At 38.0% G+C, this 18,548-nt stretch overlaps 1 protein-coding gene and 1 long non-coding RNA gene across 3 annotated transcripts in view; both read right to left on the bottom strand.

Moving 5' to 3' along the window:
• The window catches only part of LOC123876294, a 139,798-nt gene that overhangs the window by 12,601 nt on the left and 108,649 nt on the right, over positions 1 to 18,548 (bottom strand). The gene's annotated exons all lie outside the window — the stretch shown is intronic.
• Positions 1,162 to 14,946, bottom strand: LOC123876304. The gene is made up of 3 exons (XR_006798316.1): positions 14,936 to 14,946; positions 7,337 to 7,340; positions 1,162 to 1,542 (listed from the first exon to the last, which is right to left on the bottom strand). It is a non-coding gene; the product is annotated as an uncharacterized LOC123876304 (long non-coding RNA).

Raw genomic sequence — 18,548 nt, 5'->3', positions numbered from 1 at the left:
TCTCGTGATTTATCTTGACTAACGTTTTTCAGCAACTTCGTCCGCATGGATCTTTTAAAGATCCCATAAGGTATTTCTAAAAATCATTTCTTACGTGGTGTTTTACGCTTAGATATGGCATATTATTGTAAACTGAATACTTGAAAAGAGCAACCACCGAGTTTCTTGCTGGTTCTTCTCGGTAGGAACGGCATTCCGAACCAGTGGTAGATTATTTTGACGATTCAAAAGCACTTGTAAAAGTTTAATTGAATAAAAATATTTTGAATTTGAATTTGAAATTTGAATTTAGAGAGAATTCTTAACTTTCTACACCCAGTACATTGAAATGTACCTACGATGATGAATGCCAGTCAGTCAGTTTATCTCACATAATACACATATAAGTAGATATAAACAATGTTATATAGGATAGACAACTATAAAGCCAGCCAAATGCGAATAATTGGCAGTCTTCGCGCACCTTTGAGAATCATGGAGAATACAGGTTGCGATTAGTTAGGGATACACTTTCCAGATCCTCTTTTGAATGCATCCTTGAGTAGATAAAGTGGTCCAACATTATATAAAACGCAATAAACTTGAACGACTAGATAACTACGTATTTACCTATGTGCCATTACTGATAGCAAATCATCGATACAATGTTTAACTGTAATCTCCTTTCTGCATGTTATCAACTTGATAGCCCTTATCAATGACGCAAAAGCACGTAATAGTCCACTCGTAAACTGCTAATAGTCCATGATAATGTGGAGGACTATTAGATAATTCAAGAGCGCATAATGTTCGTTTGACAAATGTTAATTTATTATCATTATAAGTAATCATAATATTTTTAATTAATAAATATCAAGTGTAAAGTGTGTTTACGCACAACAGGCAGAAACGTTTAAGTGCGGAAACCAGCCCAAAAAAAAAACAAGTGTAAATTAAATATTTATAACACCCCCGACAAGTGAAGGTTACAGTACCTAACTAGAAAAGAGCTGAACTTTCAAACGGCTGAACCGATTTTCTTGGATTATAGCTAAGAGCACTGTCGAGCAAGCCACCTTTCAAACAAAAAAAAACTAAATCAAAATCGGTTCATTAGTTTAGGAGCTACGATGCCACAGACACACACGTCAAACTTCTAACACCCCTCTTTTTGGTTCGGGGGTCAAAAATAAACTAATAAGGTAACCTATTCACATTATCTGGGTATACTCAGTTCATAATTAATCTATCACCATCACCATCATGTCCCAGCCACATTAACGGCCAACCACGCGATGTTCAACGGCGTTTCCCGTTAAACGTAGATGTAGCCATACACAATGCCGTTTGGCGTTAGACTATTTTAACTCCAATTCAACTGGCATTAGACGTCAACCGTTCAAGTGTGGCCACTCAGTTTAATGCGTTGATTATCGCGATAATTATGGCGTTGTTAGGCATTGACCTTATTGTAGCCGCGACATTAGAATGGAAAGAGACGCTCCCGCATCGCGTCACGCATCCCGCGTTCATGACGCGCTGGTGTGGCCGTAGCTTAAACTACTATATCAAGTGCGATATCGCTTACATATTCATGAGCTATCAGTAGAAATTGTAGAGCTATAACATAAATCCTTATTAGTTAGGTATTACACAACTGATTGTCCGTTCGCATGTTCATTGCTCGGCTATGCTAATATACTTCCTAACACTGACTCTATTTATTATATGTTTTCTACTAATAAATATGTTAAATAGGATGATAGGAGACAACTGGTAAAATTTTAAGATAAGGCTCAAAAATAAAATCTGTCTACTGGGAACCTTCTCTTCTAAAATCAGTTCATCGCGCACGGTCGCACCGTGTGCATCAATCGTACTTGCACTAACTTATTTTACTACTCGTTTTTAATGATTTTAATGTGTTTTAATGGTATTTTTCAAGTGTTGTGCATGTGAAAGTATTTCAAATGTTTTTGGTGACGTTTCGGACACTATTTCTAATAAAACCTTTAAATAAAGTGAGCTAATTCAACATATTTTAATATAATTCATTAATTACGCACGGCGTGTGAGGTAGCTAACGCGTGTACCCGACCGGACTAAGTGGGAGGAGTCTTGTTGATTAAGGACGTGCCAAAGACGACGCGTGAGCGGCGATCCGGTTCTTTTCGGAAGGAAGTGTAATAGTATAGCTAAACTGAAATGTCGTCTAACAATACAAATAAATGTTCTGCGTGTGGAAATAAGGCGGTAAGGAAGACCTCATTAACGTGTGCTGATTGTAGTGATTACTTTCACTTCTTATGTCTTGGCATTGACGAAGAACAGTCGGCAAGCCTAACAAATCAATATAAAGCCACGTGGCGATGCCCCAATTGCATCTGTCGGCAAAAAAAGGGAGGCGACAACAGTAATACCCCTGTGCGCAGTCCACAAATTTCCACCGCTGCTAAAACATTGGATGACATCAGTACCGCAACGAGTCATGCTATCTCTAACCGAGAGGGCCAAAACATTATGCTTGGCGACAATTCCTTGGAAACGATGATCGACGACATCAAGAGGTCTGTCATTGAGGCGGTTCAAAGCACACTTCAGAATATGCTCGATTCTAAATTTAGTGAACTTACTAAACAAATAAGTGAATTGTCCGCGTCAGTGTCATTTTTCTCAACAAAGTATGATGAAATTACCAAAAGATTAGAGGTACGCGATAAGGAGGTAACCGAATTGAGTGCACGGAATAAATCACTTGAAGCCACGGTAAAGGACCTTACGCATCGTGTCGGTACTATGGAACAATATTCTCGAGAATGTAATATTGAAATTAATGGTCTGCCGGAGCACAAAGCTGAAAATTTGGCTCAAACTGTGATCCAGATTGGAAATGCTGTCTCTGTTACTGTTGACGACTGCGAGGTCATGTCATGCTTTCGCGTGGCAAAAAGGGACAATAAAAATGATCGCCCACGCACAGTTATTGTTAAACTTCGCAGCACCAGATGCCGAGACACTCTTCTAGCGGCATATTACAAATATAATAGAATGAATCGTACGGACAGACTATCAACACAGGCAATAGGTATTGGAGGCGATAAAGTTCCTATTTACCTCTCGGAGCATCTATCACCATCTAATAAACTGCTACTTGCGGAGACAAAAAAGAAGGCTAAAGAAGCTATGTATACATTTGTATGGGTCCGCAATGGCAAGATCTATGTTAGAAAGGACGAAAACTCCAGCGCAAAGATAATAAACAATAGTGATGATGTCCAGTACAAACTCAAGTGATCATCACACATTGGTTTCACATTGGTCAAGACAACTCAAATTCACAATATACTATCAAAACATACGAGGGATGAGGACAAAAACTTCCGAAATCTATCAGAACGTTTTAAAAAGTAACTACAATGCCATCGCTTTGACTGAAACATGGCTGAAACCTGAAGTTTTTACATCTGAATTTATAGATGAAAGATATACAGTTTACAGGCGTGATCGTAGCTCAGTGATTAAATCCGATGGTGGCGGCGTTTTGTTGGCGATTGATGGTCGTATAAAATCTTTTCGTATGCAGCAATGGGAAAGTGAAGGCGAGGACCTATGGGTGGTAATTGAACTCAAAATAGGTAAAATAAAACGAAATATTGGAGTTTGTTGCGTATATATGCCTCCGCCTGCAAATGCCCAAAATCTGCAACAATTTTTAGATAATACCACTTCTGTTTTGAGTGAAGTAGACGATGTTATTATACTAGGTGATTTTAATCTTGGCTTTATTTCATGGAATAAAAATAAGTCGTACTCATTCGCTGAACCAAGTAACTATAACTGTAACTTAGGGTATGCTCTAGTTGATTATTTACCTCTTAACAATCTTTATCAATTTAATACCATTGCTGGATCCCAGGGCAGAGTGTTGGATTTAATTTTGAGCTCATTATTAGATTTATCTGTAAGCAACTCATCCGAAATTTTAAGTAAAATTGACCAACTACATCCTCCCCTGGAAGTAAAGATTTGCTCTGAGTCAGTTAGCAATAATACAGTGCAAAGTAAACCCCGTTCGGACTTCAATTTTTACAAGGCTGACTACTCCAAAATAAAACTTTCCCTGCAAGGTATTAATTGGTATGAATTGTTGGCTCCAAAAATGTCCGCTGATGAGATGGTATCCATTTTTTATAGTAAATTGGCAAACCTATTTGATCTTTTTGTACCCAAGCATCATCCGCGACCTGCCTCCGTACCATTATGGTTTAGCACTCAGCTCAGGAGATTATTAACTGAGAAGAATAAGCTGCGATTAAAGTTCCGGGTTCATGGCAATCCCCGCGATAAATTAGAATTTGAAATATTGCGTAGTCGCTGTCACTCACTGTTCAAAACCTGCTATAATCAATATAATAAAAATACAGAGGATAGCATTAAACTTAATCCAAAAGCTTTTTGGGGATATGTAAAGAATAAGCGTAAAGGAGCAACCATACCGGGACGAATGTATTATGGGGATCTCATCGCTACTGAAGGGACTGAAATCGCCAATTTATTTGCTGATCACTTTGAGTCAGTGTTTCTAAAAAGCACTGGTAGTACTGTTTATGATACCACAACAAAAGTGACCGTCAATGATGTCCTAACGAAAATTAAGTTTACTGAAGCTATGATATTAAAAAAATTGAATCTACTGAACATTCACAAGGCTTCTGGTCCTGATGGTATACCAGGTATATTTATCAAAAAATGTGCTCGTGAACTTTGCTGGCCACTAAAAACAATATTCAATCGATCTCTTGAAACGGGTGTTTTTCCCTGTATATGGAAGAGAGTACGTGTAGTTCCAATTCATAAAAAGGATGATAACAGTAATGTTCGTAATTACAGACCTATATCTCTGTTGTCCATCTTTGCTAAAATCTTTGAATCACTAGTTTGTCCAATAATAACCGCTCATACAAAGACTAAGATTACTCCTAAGCAGCACGGGTTTCAAAACAAAAAATCTGTCATTAGTAATTTGTTATCATATGTCAATTATATAGCAAAACACATGGATGATGGAACTGAAATCGATTCTGTATATACTGATTTTACCAGTGCTTTTGATAAGGTTCATCATGGAATTTTATTACATAAACTATCCCATGTGTATGGAGTATGTGGCAATTTTTTGTCTTGGCTAGACTCGTATTTAAAGGATAGGGTTCAAGTTGTAGCTGTCAAGGGATATGAGTCAAGGCCTTATAAGGCGGGGTCTGGGGTGCCTCAAGGATCACATCTTGGCCCAATAGTGTTTGTTCTGTTTATTAATGATATTGTTGATTGTGTGATTAACAGTGAATGCCTCCTTTTTGCTGATGACATGAAAATATTTAGGACCATCAACAATTTACAGGACACTTTTTTGCTTCAGGAGGATTTAAATAGAATACAGGCGTGGTGTGAGCGCAACAGAATGGTAATCAACACCTCAAAATGTTACTTTATAAAATTTACTAGGAAGAAAAAACAAATTTCTTCCGACTACACCATCAATTGTGAGCATGTGATTCGAACAAATCTTATTAAAGATCTGGGCGTAATGATGGATAATAAATTAAGCTTTACACAGCACTATGATAATATGGTGTTGAGAACATCCAAAACTGTAGGTTTTCTAAAGCGAACTTGTAAAGAATTTCGTTTGTCACGTACTAAAATTATTCTATTTAATGCCTATGTAAGGAGCACTTTGGAGTATGCTAGTGTAATATGGAACCCTTACCATGACTGTCACAAATCTAGAATAGAACGGATACAGCGATCATTTACCCGTTATCTATCATATAAATAATATTATCACACACGCGCGAACGTCAAGTTCACGACGCTCTGTCATAAATAAATAATAACTGAAGAAAAACAAGTGATATTTAACTAAAATTACGAGTTATATGGAGATAAAAGTGTTTTCTATAAAATCATTAAACTAAACTAGTGTGAAAATAGTGTGAAGCTAAAAACTAAACTAAAATTAAATCTGTAGTGACGTATTTATATCAACTATAACAAATGTGCCAAGGTCGGCCGATGACCGCCGGTCGTTGAACCCGGCGTACCTAGCAGCTGTCCCTTGTGCGCGTGAGTGGAAAGCGACGCTGCGTCCCTGTCGGAGCCCGTCTGCAGCGGTTAGCGACGCGACATTGCACTTTTTATTTTACTTACCTACCCACTATTGCCCAACGAACGCAAAATGAGCTGCGCAGCTTGTTGTAGTGTTGTGGGTGCCGATGAGGAATCCTTAATATGCAGCATAGAGGAATGTAAACATAAAACCTACCACCTTTTATGCAGTGGCACAAAAAGTATTGATTCGACTAATGCTTCTTCTTGGATATGCCCTGCTTGTGCTTGCTCCTCTAAAAGAGGCGGAGACAACAGTCTTACTCCAGTTGGATCCCACAGGAGGCAGGACACAAATATAACGTTCCGAAAAAGACCCGCTGCGGTCCCGAATGACGGTGAAATCCAAAATAACACTATGATTAAAAATCTGCACTTAGAAGTTAAAGGCCTACGGGAGGAAATTTCTGAATTAAAAAGTCAATTACATCAAGCGACGTCAACAATTGCTGTTTATCAAAGTAAGTTAGAGGAATTTTACGCATCACAAACAAGTTTAATCGAGAAGTTTATCAAGGGGGAAGTGCATAATATCAATGGAAACCCAAATATGCCAGCTGAACCGCATGCTACCGTCACACTTGTATCCGTTCCTGGTCAGCATATACCTACACCTGTAACTACAAAATGTAACCCTTCGCAGTCTTTAGTGGCAGCCCCGCGCCCCCAAAATACTGGAGTTACTTCCCACACTTTAATTGAGAGTGCCGAGCCCGCCGTGGTCGGAATATCTGACAGTGAACATCAGTCGAATTTAGGAAATAACACCACCGCAAGCGAGTGGAGTACAGTGGCTCGTAGCAGGAAAAGCGTACGACCACTTTCACTTCGGGGTACAGCTGGTCCGTCAGTAACATCTCTAAAAGCCGTTGAGCCACGAAAATACCTCCACCTATGGAATATGGAATCCGACGCGAATGATGTTCTCAAGTACCTTCAACAACTTTGTCCGAGTGGAGCGTGCGCTGTGGAGGAGCTTAAGCCTAAAGGTAACTACAAATCTTACAAAATCACGGTGCCTGAAGCTGACTATGAGACCTGCTACACGCAAACCGTATGGCCCGTCAATGCTAAAATAAAGCCATGGATACAACTTCGGAAACCCTCCAACTCCCTACGTGACACAGCAGCGCAGTCCCAGCAGACATTTCGTGACCCCCGCCGACCAAACAATTCCCGGCAATAGAACCACTCTTAGCCTGTTCTATCAAAACGTGCGTGGCATCAAGACCAAACTTAATGTCTGGAGAAACAACCTATTGCAAACACCAGTAGATATTGTGGCAACCACGGAGACGTTCCTCGACCAATCGGTCGGAGACTCGGAGGTGGCATGTGGTGGTTGGAGTGTCATGCGCCGAGATCGCTGCACGCCATGTGGAGGCGTAATGATCCTGGCGCGCCATGGCATTCTGATGCGCCGCCGACGAGACCTCGAGACTGATGCCGGTGAGGACCTCTGGGTGGTCTTTACGCTACGCAATCGTTCTGTTTATGTTTGTGTCGTTTATATCAAGCCAAGTGCGAGTGACTCTGACTATTTTGATTGGTTTTGCAAAGTAGAATCATTTATTAATAACTTGAATGGATTTATTATTATTTTAGGCGATTTAAATCTTAATAGTGCCTCTCAAAATGTTAAAAACTATTTTTGTTATTTTGTGTCGTACTGTAATCTTTTCGAAAAAAACCACATTGTAAACACACATGGTTCGATGTTAGACGTCATATTAGTTCGGATCCTTGCAAAAAATGTCACAGTGTCGGTTAACTCCTCGGAGGGCATGGTCAACCCAGATGCATATCATCCACCCCTAGATATCTCATTCAGTTTTGAAACCCAACGTCCCAGAGATCGCATGGAACCTAGTAATATTGGTAGGGCTAGGGATTGGAATTTTAAAAAATGCAATCATGAGGCATTATCACAGTTACTTTGTGAAACCTCCTGGAGTAATGTTATCGACTCAACTAATGTAGATACTGCAGTACACTACTTTTATCAAACCGTCTATAACTTATTTGACAGTTGTATCCCCAAGAAGGTAAGATCTAGGGTAGTTCGGCGTTATCCGGTTTGGTTCACAAAAGACATAATCAGAGATTGTGAACGTAAATTGAAATTACATAGGATATGGAAAAAGTCCCAGTTGGACTCAGACTACAAAAGATTCACCGATATGAGGTCCAGCCTTAATGATCGAATTAACATTGCTTATAAAATTTACATCAAAGATGTCGAGCATAACATCAGGAAGCATCCTCAAAAGTTTTGGGCTCACGTCTCGGGTCTGCGATCTAAAGGTGGTTTCGAACCAGCAGTGGATTCCAATGGTGAGCGCCTGGTGGGAACCAAAGCAGCCGAAGCTTTTGCAAACTTTTTCTCAAGCGTATTTCTCCCCGAAGTTCCAGCATTGAATGCTTCGGAGGCGAATAGCTCTGATAACAGCCGCAACAGTAATATGATATGTGTACAGAATTTTTCTCCACAGCAAGTAAAGCGTGGTATTACTAAGTTGAAGCCTAATAGCTCTGTAGGCCCGGACGAAATTCCACCATCTATACTCAAGAAGTCCAATTATTTTGTACTCCCCCTCTTCCATATATTTAACCTATCTCTGAAATCTGGTACTTACCCATCACAATGGAAGCTGTCAAGAGTTACGCCTATTCCTAAAACTGGTAATACCGTAGCTGTTGAGGATTTCCGCCCTATAGCTATCCTGTCTACACCGGCTAAAGTTTTTGAGAGCATACTACATGAAATAATTTATAAGCAGGTCAATGTGTTTCTCTCTGACGAACAGCACGGCTTTAGGAGTAAGCGATCGGTTAATAGTAACCTATTGACATTGGTCGACTACATTTCCGAATGCTTAGATCGTGGCGGACAAGTGGATGTCCTTTACTTTGACTTTCGTAAAGCGTTCGACAGGGTCAACAATGATATATTATTATCCAAGTTGAGTAAGATTGGCTTCGCTCCCAACCTCTTACAACTTATGGCAAATTATCTTCAAGACCGGAAACAATTTGTGCGGCTTGGCTTGTATGAATCCAAATCCTACCACACTCGTTCAGGCGTCAGTCAAGGCTCAATTCTTGGCCCTCTCCTTTTCCTGATAATGATCAACGACCTACCATCAGTGCTTGAAAGGGCCAAGTGTTTGCTATACGCTGATGACCTGAAATTGTTTATGGAAATAAAATCTGAGGCTGAATGTGTTGAACTTCAGAATGATATTGATGCTGTCATCAAATGGAGTGACGAAAACAGAATGGAGTTCAACACCAATAAATGTTCTGTTATGACTTTTGGACGCAAGAGGTGTCCAGTTTACTTCCCGTATAATATGAACGGGGTTCAGTTGCCCAGACAAGATAATATAAAGGACCTAGGAATAATATTTGACCATAAACTTACATTCCATGACCATATTTCTACACTCGCCTCCGAATCATTCAAACGGTTGGGATTTGTTTTGCGAAATACTCGAGATTTTCAAAATTGTCACACGATAAAACTAGTATTTGATGCTTTGGTTCGTGCCAAGCTAGAAACCAGCGCCTGTATTTGGAATCCATACGAAAGCACTTACATCTTGCTTCTTGAAAAGGTCCAAAAAGCCTTTTTAAGGTATCTATATAAGAGATTGTACGGGTATTACCCATTTATGTACCCCACAAAATTTCTCCAAGGGCACTTGGGTTTCAACTCGCTTAAAACCCGACGAGAGTGCGACCAAATTGGTACAATTTGCAAGATTCTTAGGGGTGTGATTGACTGCTCTGAGCTGCACAACAAGCTCTGCTCCGTTTATGCACCCACTGATTACAGCTACCTCCGCCGCCGCCGCAAGTTTTTCGTGAGTCCGTTTAGTCGCACGGTAGCGCGCGCCAGGTCTCCCATACCGCGCACTTTGGCAGCGCTGAACGCGCTGCTGAAGGAGTCCCCTCACTGTGACATATTTGCTGACAAATGGGCTGACCTCATAGGTCAGATCCTGCACTTTTGTGAAAATTTTTAGTTGACATATTTGATTATTTGATTATTTGATTATTGACTTAACAAATTTAATTTTATTGTGTAATTTAATTTAATTAGTGTAATTGGACTTAAAAGGTCCGTTCTAATTAAATAATTAATTAAATAAATAAATAAATAAATAAATAAATAAAAACATCCGTGTTCCTAAACGCAGCACATATGAAGAGAGGCTAAAACTTTTTAGAATGGACAGTCTGGTTGATCGTAGGTATAAACTTGACCTATGTGTACTGCACAAAATCCTAAATGGACAACTCTGGTGCTCGGACATTTTGGAACAAATAAAAATAAAAATCCCTCGCCTTGATGTAAGAATACGCGAAAAACGTCTCTTTCATGTTTCGTATAATCGGACCTTATCGTGTAGCTACTCACCTGTTCCTCGCATGCTTAAATGCTATAATGACGTATGTGTGTCAGGCGCTAGTGATGTGGACATTTTTCATGATAAATTAAACAAATTTAAAAAGAGAATAGTTTTAATTGGTGATCATTCATAGTGGATATTTTTGGTTTTTTTTTTCTTTTAACTGTAAATGTACTTTCCATTCCATGTTTCAAAAATATATACATATAATATTAAGAATTTGTACTTTAGGTTAGTGTTGGATTAGTGTTATTATAAAGTATACACCTGTAATTGACAACCATACTGAAGTTATTTTGTAATTTTTTTTTTGTCTATATTTGTATGGAAGTTGTTGGTGTAATAATAATAAAATAAAATAAAAATAATTCATAAGCAAAGATTTTACGTCTAACCTGAAACCTAGGATTTACCTAGGACCCAAAAAGAGGGGTGTTATAAGTTTGATGTGTGTATCTGTCTGTGGCATCGTAGCTCCTAAACCAATGAACCGATTTTAATTTAGTTTTTTTGTTTGAAAGGTGGCTTGATCGAGAGTGTTCTTAGCTTTAATCCAAGAAAATCGGTTCAGCCGTTTGAAAGTTATCAGCACTTTTCAAGTTACTGTAACCTTCACTTTTCGGGGGTGTTATAAATTTTTAATTTACACTTATTTCTTTTATGACATAAATTATTATCATTGTCATATTCATTTAGATTTAGTTGCAGGTTGCAAGCGCTCGTATCGTAATCGCGAATTGTAGGTAACGCGAAACAATTGAACTGGAAAGCCGTTAGAAAGCGTGCGTAACCTCGCGCGCCGCACCACCCAGCCATCCCACTAGGGTTGCCTCACCTAACCTTCCTACCACAGAACAGAGAGAACAGCGCAACAAAAGTCAAAGTCAAAATCATTTATTCAAATTGGGTACTATTATACACTTTTTGATTGTCAAACAATGATGCAGTCGTGATAATTAATTAACTAAAGCTACGAGGGTTCCAAATGCGCCCAAATCTGAGAAGACGCCACAACAAACTCAGCCGGGTATTCTTTTTTTTTTATCACCATTTGGCAAAATCACTTTTATTAGAACTATTAAAGCTGTTTGGCAACTCATTCCCAAGCTTTCTTATTATTTAAATAATCCTTTACATTGCAACAAGATTTTTCAACACCTTGAATATGTCCACCACTCAGCTTGTGTTGAGACGTAGTATCAGGCCTCTCAAACACAAACCTCTAAAGTGGACATCTGAGGCACCTTTTCAGTGGCTGCATTGTATTCCTAAACGTCAGTGGCATAGGACATATAAAATTGGTGAGTTAAATAAGTTTAAAGAAATAAACAAGTCATGTAAAGTGCTATAAGGCATAAAAGAAGAATTATTAATATTTGAGGCGGTGATAGCGTATGTAGTCAGATTCGGTAGAACGCAAAGAACTGCGAAGTATACTTAGTTTAATTAAAAATCTTATCGTAAAATTGTACCTAATATCTTTAGCGGAAACAAGGATAGGTAAGAAATATTTTTGTGACAATAAATTATACTGCATGGTAGCAACCCTAAGCTATAACTGGCAATAGAATTGACATTTGATCTCTGTATTGGTTTAACTATGGTTTAACTCATAGATATTATTATACCATAAATCCTACGGTTTAAGTTTAACCACAATTTACTGTAACTTTACCCAAGTGGTATTTTATCTTTGATAGCTTTCAATGTCACAATGGTGTATGTTAATGCTAAACTGCCTTATTGGTAGTTCGAGTGCGGATGTCGAGGTACTGGGTTCGATTCCCATACGGGCCAAAAATAATAATTAGGTATTGGGGGTTTCAGTCAAGAAATTCTTACTGTACTAACACAGTATAAAGAGAGACAATAGTCCGACGCCTTTGATATCTGGTCAATGACGATGATGAGGATCACGATGACCCTTCAACATAACCCTATTACGAAGGCCAGTTCGGGTCCTTCGTCCGCACTTTACCGCACGATTGTTCTTTCTAGACGGCTTCGTCGAACCTCTTTATGTAATCCATACTAATATTATAAATACGAAAATGAGTCTGTCTGTCTGTATGTCTGTTCTGTTTGTCTGTCTGTCTGCTACCTTTTCACGGCCCAATAGTTTAACCGATTTTGAGGTATAGAGTTAGCTTACATCCCGAGGAAGGACATAGGTTACTTTTGATCCCGGAAAATCAAAGAGTTCCCACGGGATTCTTAAACGCCCATCCGTTTAACCGATTTATATGAAACTAGCTGACGCCCGCGACTTCGTCCGCGTGCATTTAGGTTTTTCAAAATCCCGTGGGAACTTTTTGGTTTTCCGGGATAAAAAGTAGCCTATGTGCTAATTCAAGATATTATCTATCTCCATTCCGAATTTCAGCCAAATCCGTCCAGTATTTTTTGCGTGAAGGAGTAACAAACATACACACACACACACACACACACACACACACACACACACACACACACACACACACACACACACACACACACACACACACACACACACACACACACACACACACACACACACACACACATACACACACACACACACACACACACACACACACAAACTTTCGCCTTTATAATATTATAGTGTGATTTGGTACAGACTACAGAGGTAGCTTGCATCCCGAAAACTGACATAGACAACTTTTTATCCCGGAAAATTAAAGAGTTCCTACGGGATAATATCCTTACTCTGTGGTACAGTCATGCTCAATTTTCCGTCTCATTTAAGCATTTTCAGCCGGCGCGGACTGTTTGCGTAATTGCGAACGGATGTACTTCCGAGAGCCAGTGTACTAATTCGCTCTTGATTTTTATCGCTGCATTGAGGCCATTGAAAACTTTATTGTGCTTTATGTGGTATTTTTATTGTGTTTAGGTTAGTGTTTTACTTTATTGTTAGAGTAGGGTGCCAACAGTTCTCAGTAAAGTTTTGAGAATCGTATTGTGTGAGACATCCTGAAAAATAATGCTGTATACTTTCAGCCAGGATTTTTTAAATTTATATTTTTTATGTATGTTCCCCGATTACTCGAAGACACCTGTCCTGGACCGATTTGAGAATATTTTTTTTGTTTGAAAGGGTATACTTTCCAAGTGGTCAGGTGGTCCCATATTTCGTGAAGATCTGATGAATATCTTCGGAGATGGAGAACAGAACTCCTCAATAAATAGGAACAAATTGCTCGCCATCAGTGTATTAATAGCCTAGTAAACAGTAGGTTTGTATTAACTAGGCACTAGGCATAGCCTATTTTATTACAGTGGGGTTACTAAAACTGTGAAATAAAAAAATAAAACCGACTTCAAAAACCACAAACACTAAAAAGTTGAAAATATTTTTAGTTTCTACAGGTGTAATCACACTAATATTATAAAGGTGAAAGTTTGTATGTGTGTGTGTGTGTGTGTGCGTGTGTGTATGTGTGTATGTTTGTTACTCCTTCACGCAAAAACTACTGGACGGATTTGGTTGAAATTTGGAATGGAGATAGATAATATCCAGGATTAGCACATAGGCTACTTTTTATCCCGGAAAATCAAAGAGTTCCCACGGGATTTCAAAAAACTTAAATCCACGCGGACGAAGTCGCGGGCATCATCTAGTGTATTATGAAGTTAATTTTTTTATTATTTTGTTTATGATATTAAGCACGATGCTTTATTCTAACAATCCGGCAGTCATAAATACACGTGGAATTATTCCTTGTCATAATTAATTAAAACAAAGTAGAATATTAGATACAATCAACGATCAACGAACGATATAAATCAATTATAACGTTAGCATCAGTGGGCGATACATCGATAAGACTGCAATCGAAACATCGATTAAGATCGAGTAAACGCCTACATCACGCGAGCGAATGTATGGCATTGCCTGAATCCAAGGTTTTGTGGGAAACTAATTAGCAACGCCATTTTTGGAGCGCTGAAGTTAACGATTAATAACTCGCTTTTAATTTTAGAATTTCTTATTTTGAATCGTGTGAATATTTTTCAAGTTAATTCATTTTTATTGACATATTTGGAGCAACAGTCTTTACAGATCTAAAGAATCAGTAATTAACAGGGCTCTCTCCGTCACTCGTTTCATACAATCGTAGTTCCAATTTCATTTGAATATTAAGCAACCAAAGACCATGAAATTTTGCAGACATATTCTAGAAACTAATATCTGTGTCTGTGGTGTTTTAGAGTTTTCTAAAAATATGTAGTTTTAAAATCACAGGGGCTCAAAGATTTATATGTAAATTTTTAAGACCGCGTAATTTTGAAACCGAATATTTTAACAAAAATCTGGAAAACCACAGACATAGATATTAGTTTCTAGAATATGTCTGCAAAATTTCATGGACTTTGGTTGCTTAATATTCAAATGAAATTGGAACTACGATTGTATGAAACGAGTGACGGAGAGAGCCCTCTTAATAAAAAACCCGTCAAGACTGAAATCCAAAAAGTACTAAGTTCAAACATAAAATTTAAAAAACCCCGGCCAAGTGCGAATCAGACTCGCGCACCGAGGATTCCTTAGTGCAGTCGTTTTTTTTTTCGACATTTTGCAAGATAAATCAGAACCTATTAGGTATGCATAAAAATCTGTTTTAGAATGTGTAGGTAAAGCCTTTTCATATTATGATACCCCACTTGTTAAAGTAATCTTACTTTGAAAGTTGAAAATACTAATTAATTGTTCATTAATACATTTTTATTTTTTTGTGATATAAGCACAAATTCATGGTTTTCAGATGTCCTCTACCTACCTGCCAAATTTCATGATTCTAGGTCAACGGCAACTACCCTATAGGTTTCTTGATAGGCAGACAACGAAGTGATCCTATAACGGTTCCTTTTTACCTTTTGAGGTACGGAACCCTAAAAATAATTAAATTCAAATTCAGAATTTGTTCCATGCAAGACAATAATTACTAGATTCTCTTATTTACGTCTAGTAAACCTACTTTGCCACCGATTCGGAAAGCAAATTCTACTTTGAAAAGTCAAAAATAGATTTTGTATATTCCCAGAACTAAGGTTCTTTGTATGAAATACAATTCTTACTGTTATTTAATGTATTAAAAATTGAAGTAAAAGTAAGATTATGAGGCAAGTAATTGTATACGGTTTTTTGTACCAATAATAAGTACATACTTACCTAATATTTTTACGTCATGTTTTTTTACAAAATGATTTAGAAACCTGACACGGTGCCTGTATTAGTCTTCAGAGTTAATGTAAAACAGCTTAGGCTAAGCAGGCTTAACCAGGGCTTAACCATGGCTTAACCCCATTTATCCGAGTACAAGGAAATTCCTAGAGGTAGGTGCACTATTTACATACATTTTTCTTTATCATCGGCAAGTTTTGCTCTTGACTCTAATCACAAAATGACAAATGTGTTGATGTTGATGCTAAGATTGAATGAGCTAATCTGATAGTGATATAGCGAGGAAAATGGATCCAAACAGGGCGTCGATTCTAATGCTTTTCTCTAAACTAAATTTAGAATATCTGTATTTTATTCGTTTTACATATTGCTAAAAAGTGTACCTATTAAAAAAATTGAAAATTCCTGTATTTTTTAAAAGTTCATATATATATTGCAAATAAAACAATCTGACTGACGCTAGAGGTCAACGAACGTTACGTAAATAGGCGACTCAGGTCTTTGCCGCAACATAGGTGGGGCATTGATCCGAGTTTTTCACGCTATACATTGCGGGTTTGAAAAATACTAAATCACTAAAACTACAAAATAAGGCAAAATGTTATTGGCGTTGGATTGTGTTTAGGTAGTATAATAATAACCCTAAGTTTTTGGTAGTTTTTGGTAGCTTTTGTAACAACATATGCTCATAATAAGACATTGACGTAAGTACCTACGAGTACGTAAAGAGATTAGCTATAAGATGTATCGCTAAACCAATCAGCGAATAAAACGCGGTAGTTGTACACTCCAAGTGCTTCCCACCACACGGTGTTGAGTGGCTAAAGGTCTGTGATGGGTAAACCCCTCTGTGGTCAAATATAACTATCATGCCAATGATATTCGATATAATTATTGTATATGCTATTGCAAAAGTAGTGTGGTAATTATCATAGAACAGTTTGGACGTTTGTCACAAAAACTTGGTTAGGTTTTACAGCAAAATCCTAGGATTTAACGCATAGTTCAAGTTTTTGCATTAACATATAATTTGAATGTAAGAAACTACTTGGATAAGACCATAAAGGTATTTAATGAAAATTGGAAACGCGCAAGATTTTAGTGAAGAAAAATGCCATTTTGGCATGTCTGAAAAGTTCACCAATTGAGTGAAATTTTCAGACATGCTCAAATGCGTGCTAGAAGTATAAAAGTTTGCTATACCAAGCAAATTTTCCCTTTTACTACACTTGTGTTTATTGTATTGCAACTACATAATATTTAATAAGGAGGTATTTAAACGAAAAAAGTTAAAAGAGAATTGAAGGCGGCTCGCGGTAAAGGAAAATATCGTGAGGAAACCTACATGCTTGAGAATTCTCCATAATGTTCTCAACAATGTGTGAAGTGGCTGTAACCCTTCACATTCAGGGAAAGACCCGTGCTCAGTAGTGGGCCGGCGATGGGTTGATCATTATGATAATTATTTGAAACCAAAAGAATAGCGTAATTTATTATTCCTTGGTTAAAGCAAAAGTAAAGTCTTCATCAGAGACCTTGCCAAGCTGCCACCCACTCTCCCATGTATGGTAATAGATACACACACACACACACACACATGAGTTGTCACAGTCCGTGAACACCGTGTGATCGCACCCTTAACCTCAATTCGAGTGGTTTAGAGTTACAGTATTGAAAAGCTTTTGTAGTCTCGTAAGTAGGTTTATCTTTATAAGTAGTTAATCTATTCTATGTTATTGAAACTTCCTACTTATGTAAATAACTAGTGAATACCCGCGGCATTGCTCCCGAGGGAATTTTGAAAAATCCGGCCTTATTCCTTGTCTACAAAGGGAACCTCTAGGCGAAATTAATTCAGCTTAGGTACCGATGTGTTCACAAGAGATCTCGGAGCCTCCCAATATGCGCAGATGGTGGCCACCGAGGAGGTTTTAGTAGGTAGAAATCCTTTATAACCCGATGTCTTTCACGCGTCGTTAACAATGAGTGTTGATGAGTCGGAACTTTTCTTTTTCGTCCGTGAAAAGCTGGCAGACAGACAGACACACCTTCGCATTAATAACATTACACTAGTTTATGCTCGCAACTTCGTCCGAGTGGGCTACACTTTGAAACCACTATTTTACCCAATTAGGAGTCGAATTTTCAAAAATATTTTCCTAGTAGCGGATGCCTGCATAATAGCTAATGCCAAATTTCAGCCCGATACGTCTAGTAGTTTGAGCTATGAGTTGAGAGATCAAGATCAGTCAGTCACCTTTTTCTTTTTAACCCCTACCTAAAAAGAGGGGTGTTATAAGTTTGACGTGTGTATCTGTGTATCTGTCTGTGGCATCGTAGCGCCTAAACCAATGAACCGATTTTAATTTAGTTTTTTTTTTGTTTGAACGGTGGCTTGATCGAGAGTGTTCTTAGCTATAATACAAGAAAATCGATTCAGCCGTTTGAGTTATCAGCTCATTTCTAGTTACTGTAACCTTCACTTGTCAGGGGTGTTATAAATTTTTAATTTACATTTGTTAGCTTTTAGGTTCGTATGCTACTCACATTCGTACAAACAGGCTAGATAGGCAGGTAACTAATATATAAACATAAAGTATAAAAACTCATTTCCCTTTCCTTCATGCAAGACGGTTAAACTCAAGGCCATGGAATCCGGTGCGAGCGTTTACGAGTTTAATTAGTGTAGTTTTGCGATATTAAACTTGAAAAAAAAAACTAGTTTATAAGTAGGTAAGTGTTCCGATTAGTAAGTAAGAGCTTTTAGTAAATCAGATCATAATTATGTTTTCTTTAATTAA

Source organism: Maniola jurtina, chromosome 21, assembly GCF_905333055.1.
Source record: "Maniola jurtina chromosome 21, ilManJurt1.1, whole genome shotgun sequence".
NCBI lineage: Eukaryota > Metazoa > Arthropoda > Insecta > Lepidoptera > Nymphalidae > Maniola > Maniola jurtina.
Note: the sequence above shows the minus strand (reverse complement) of the source record. Positions and strands in the feature narration are given on the sequence as shown.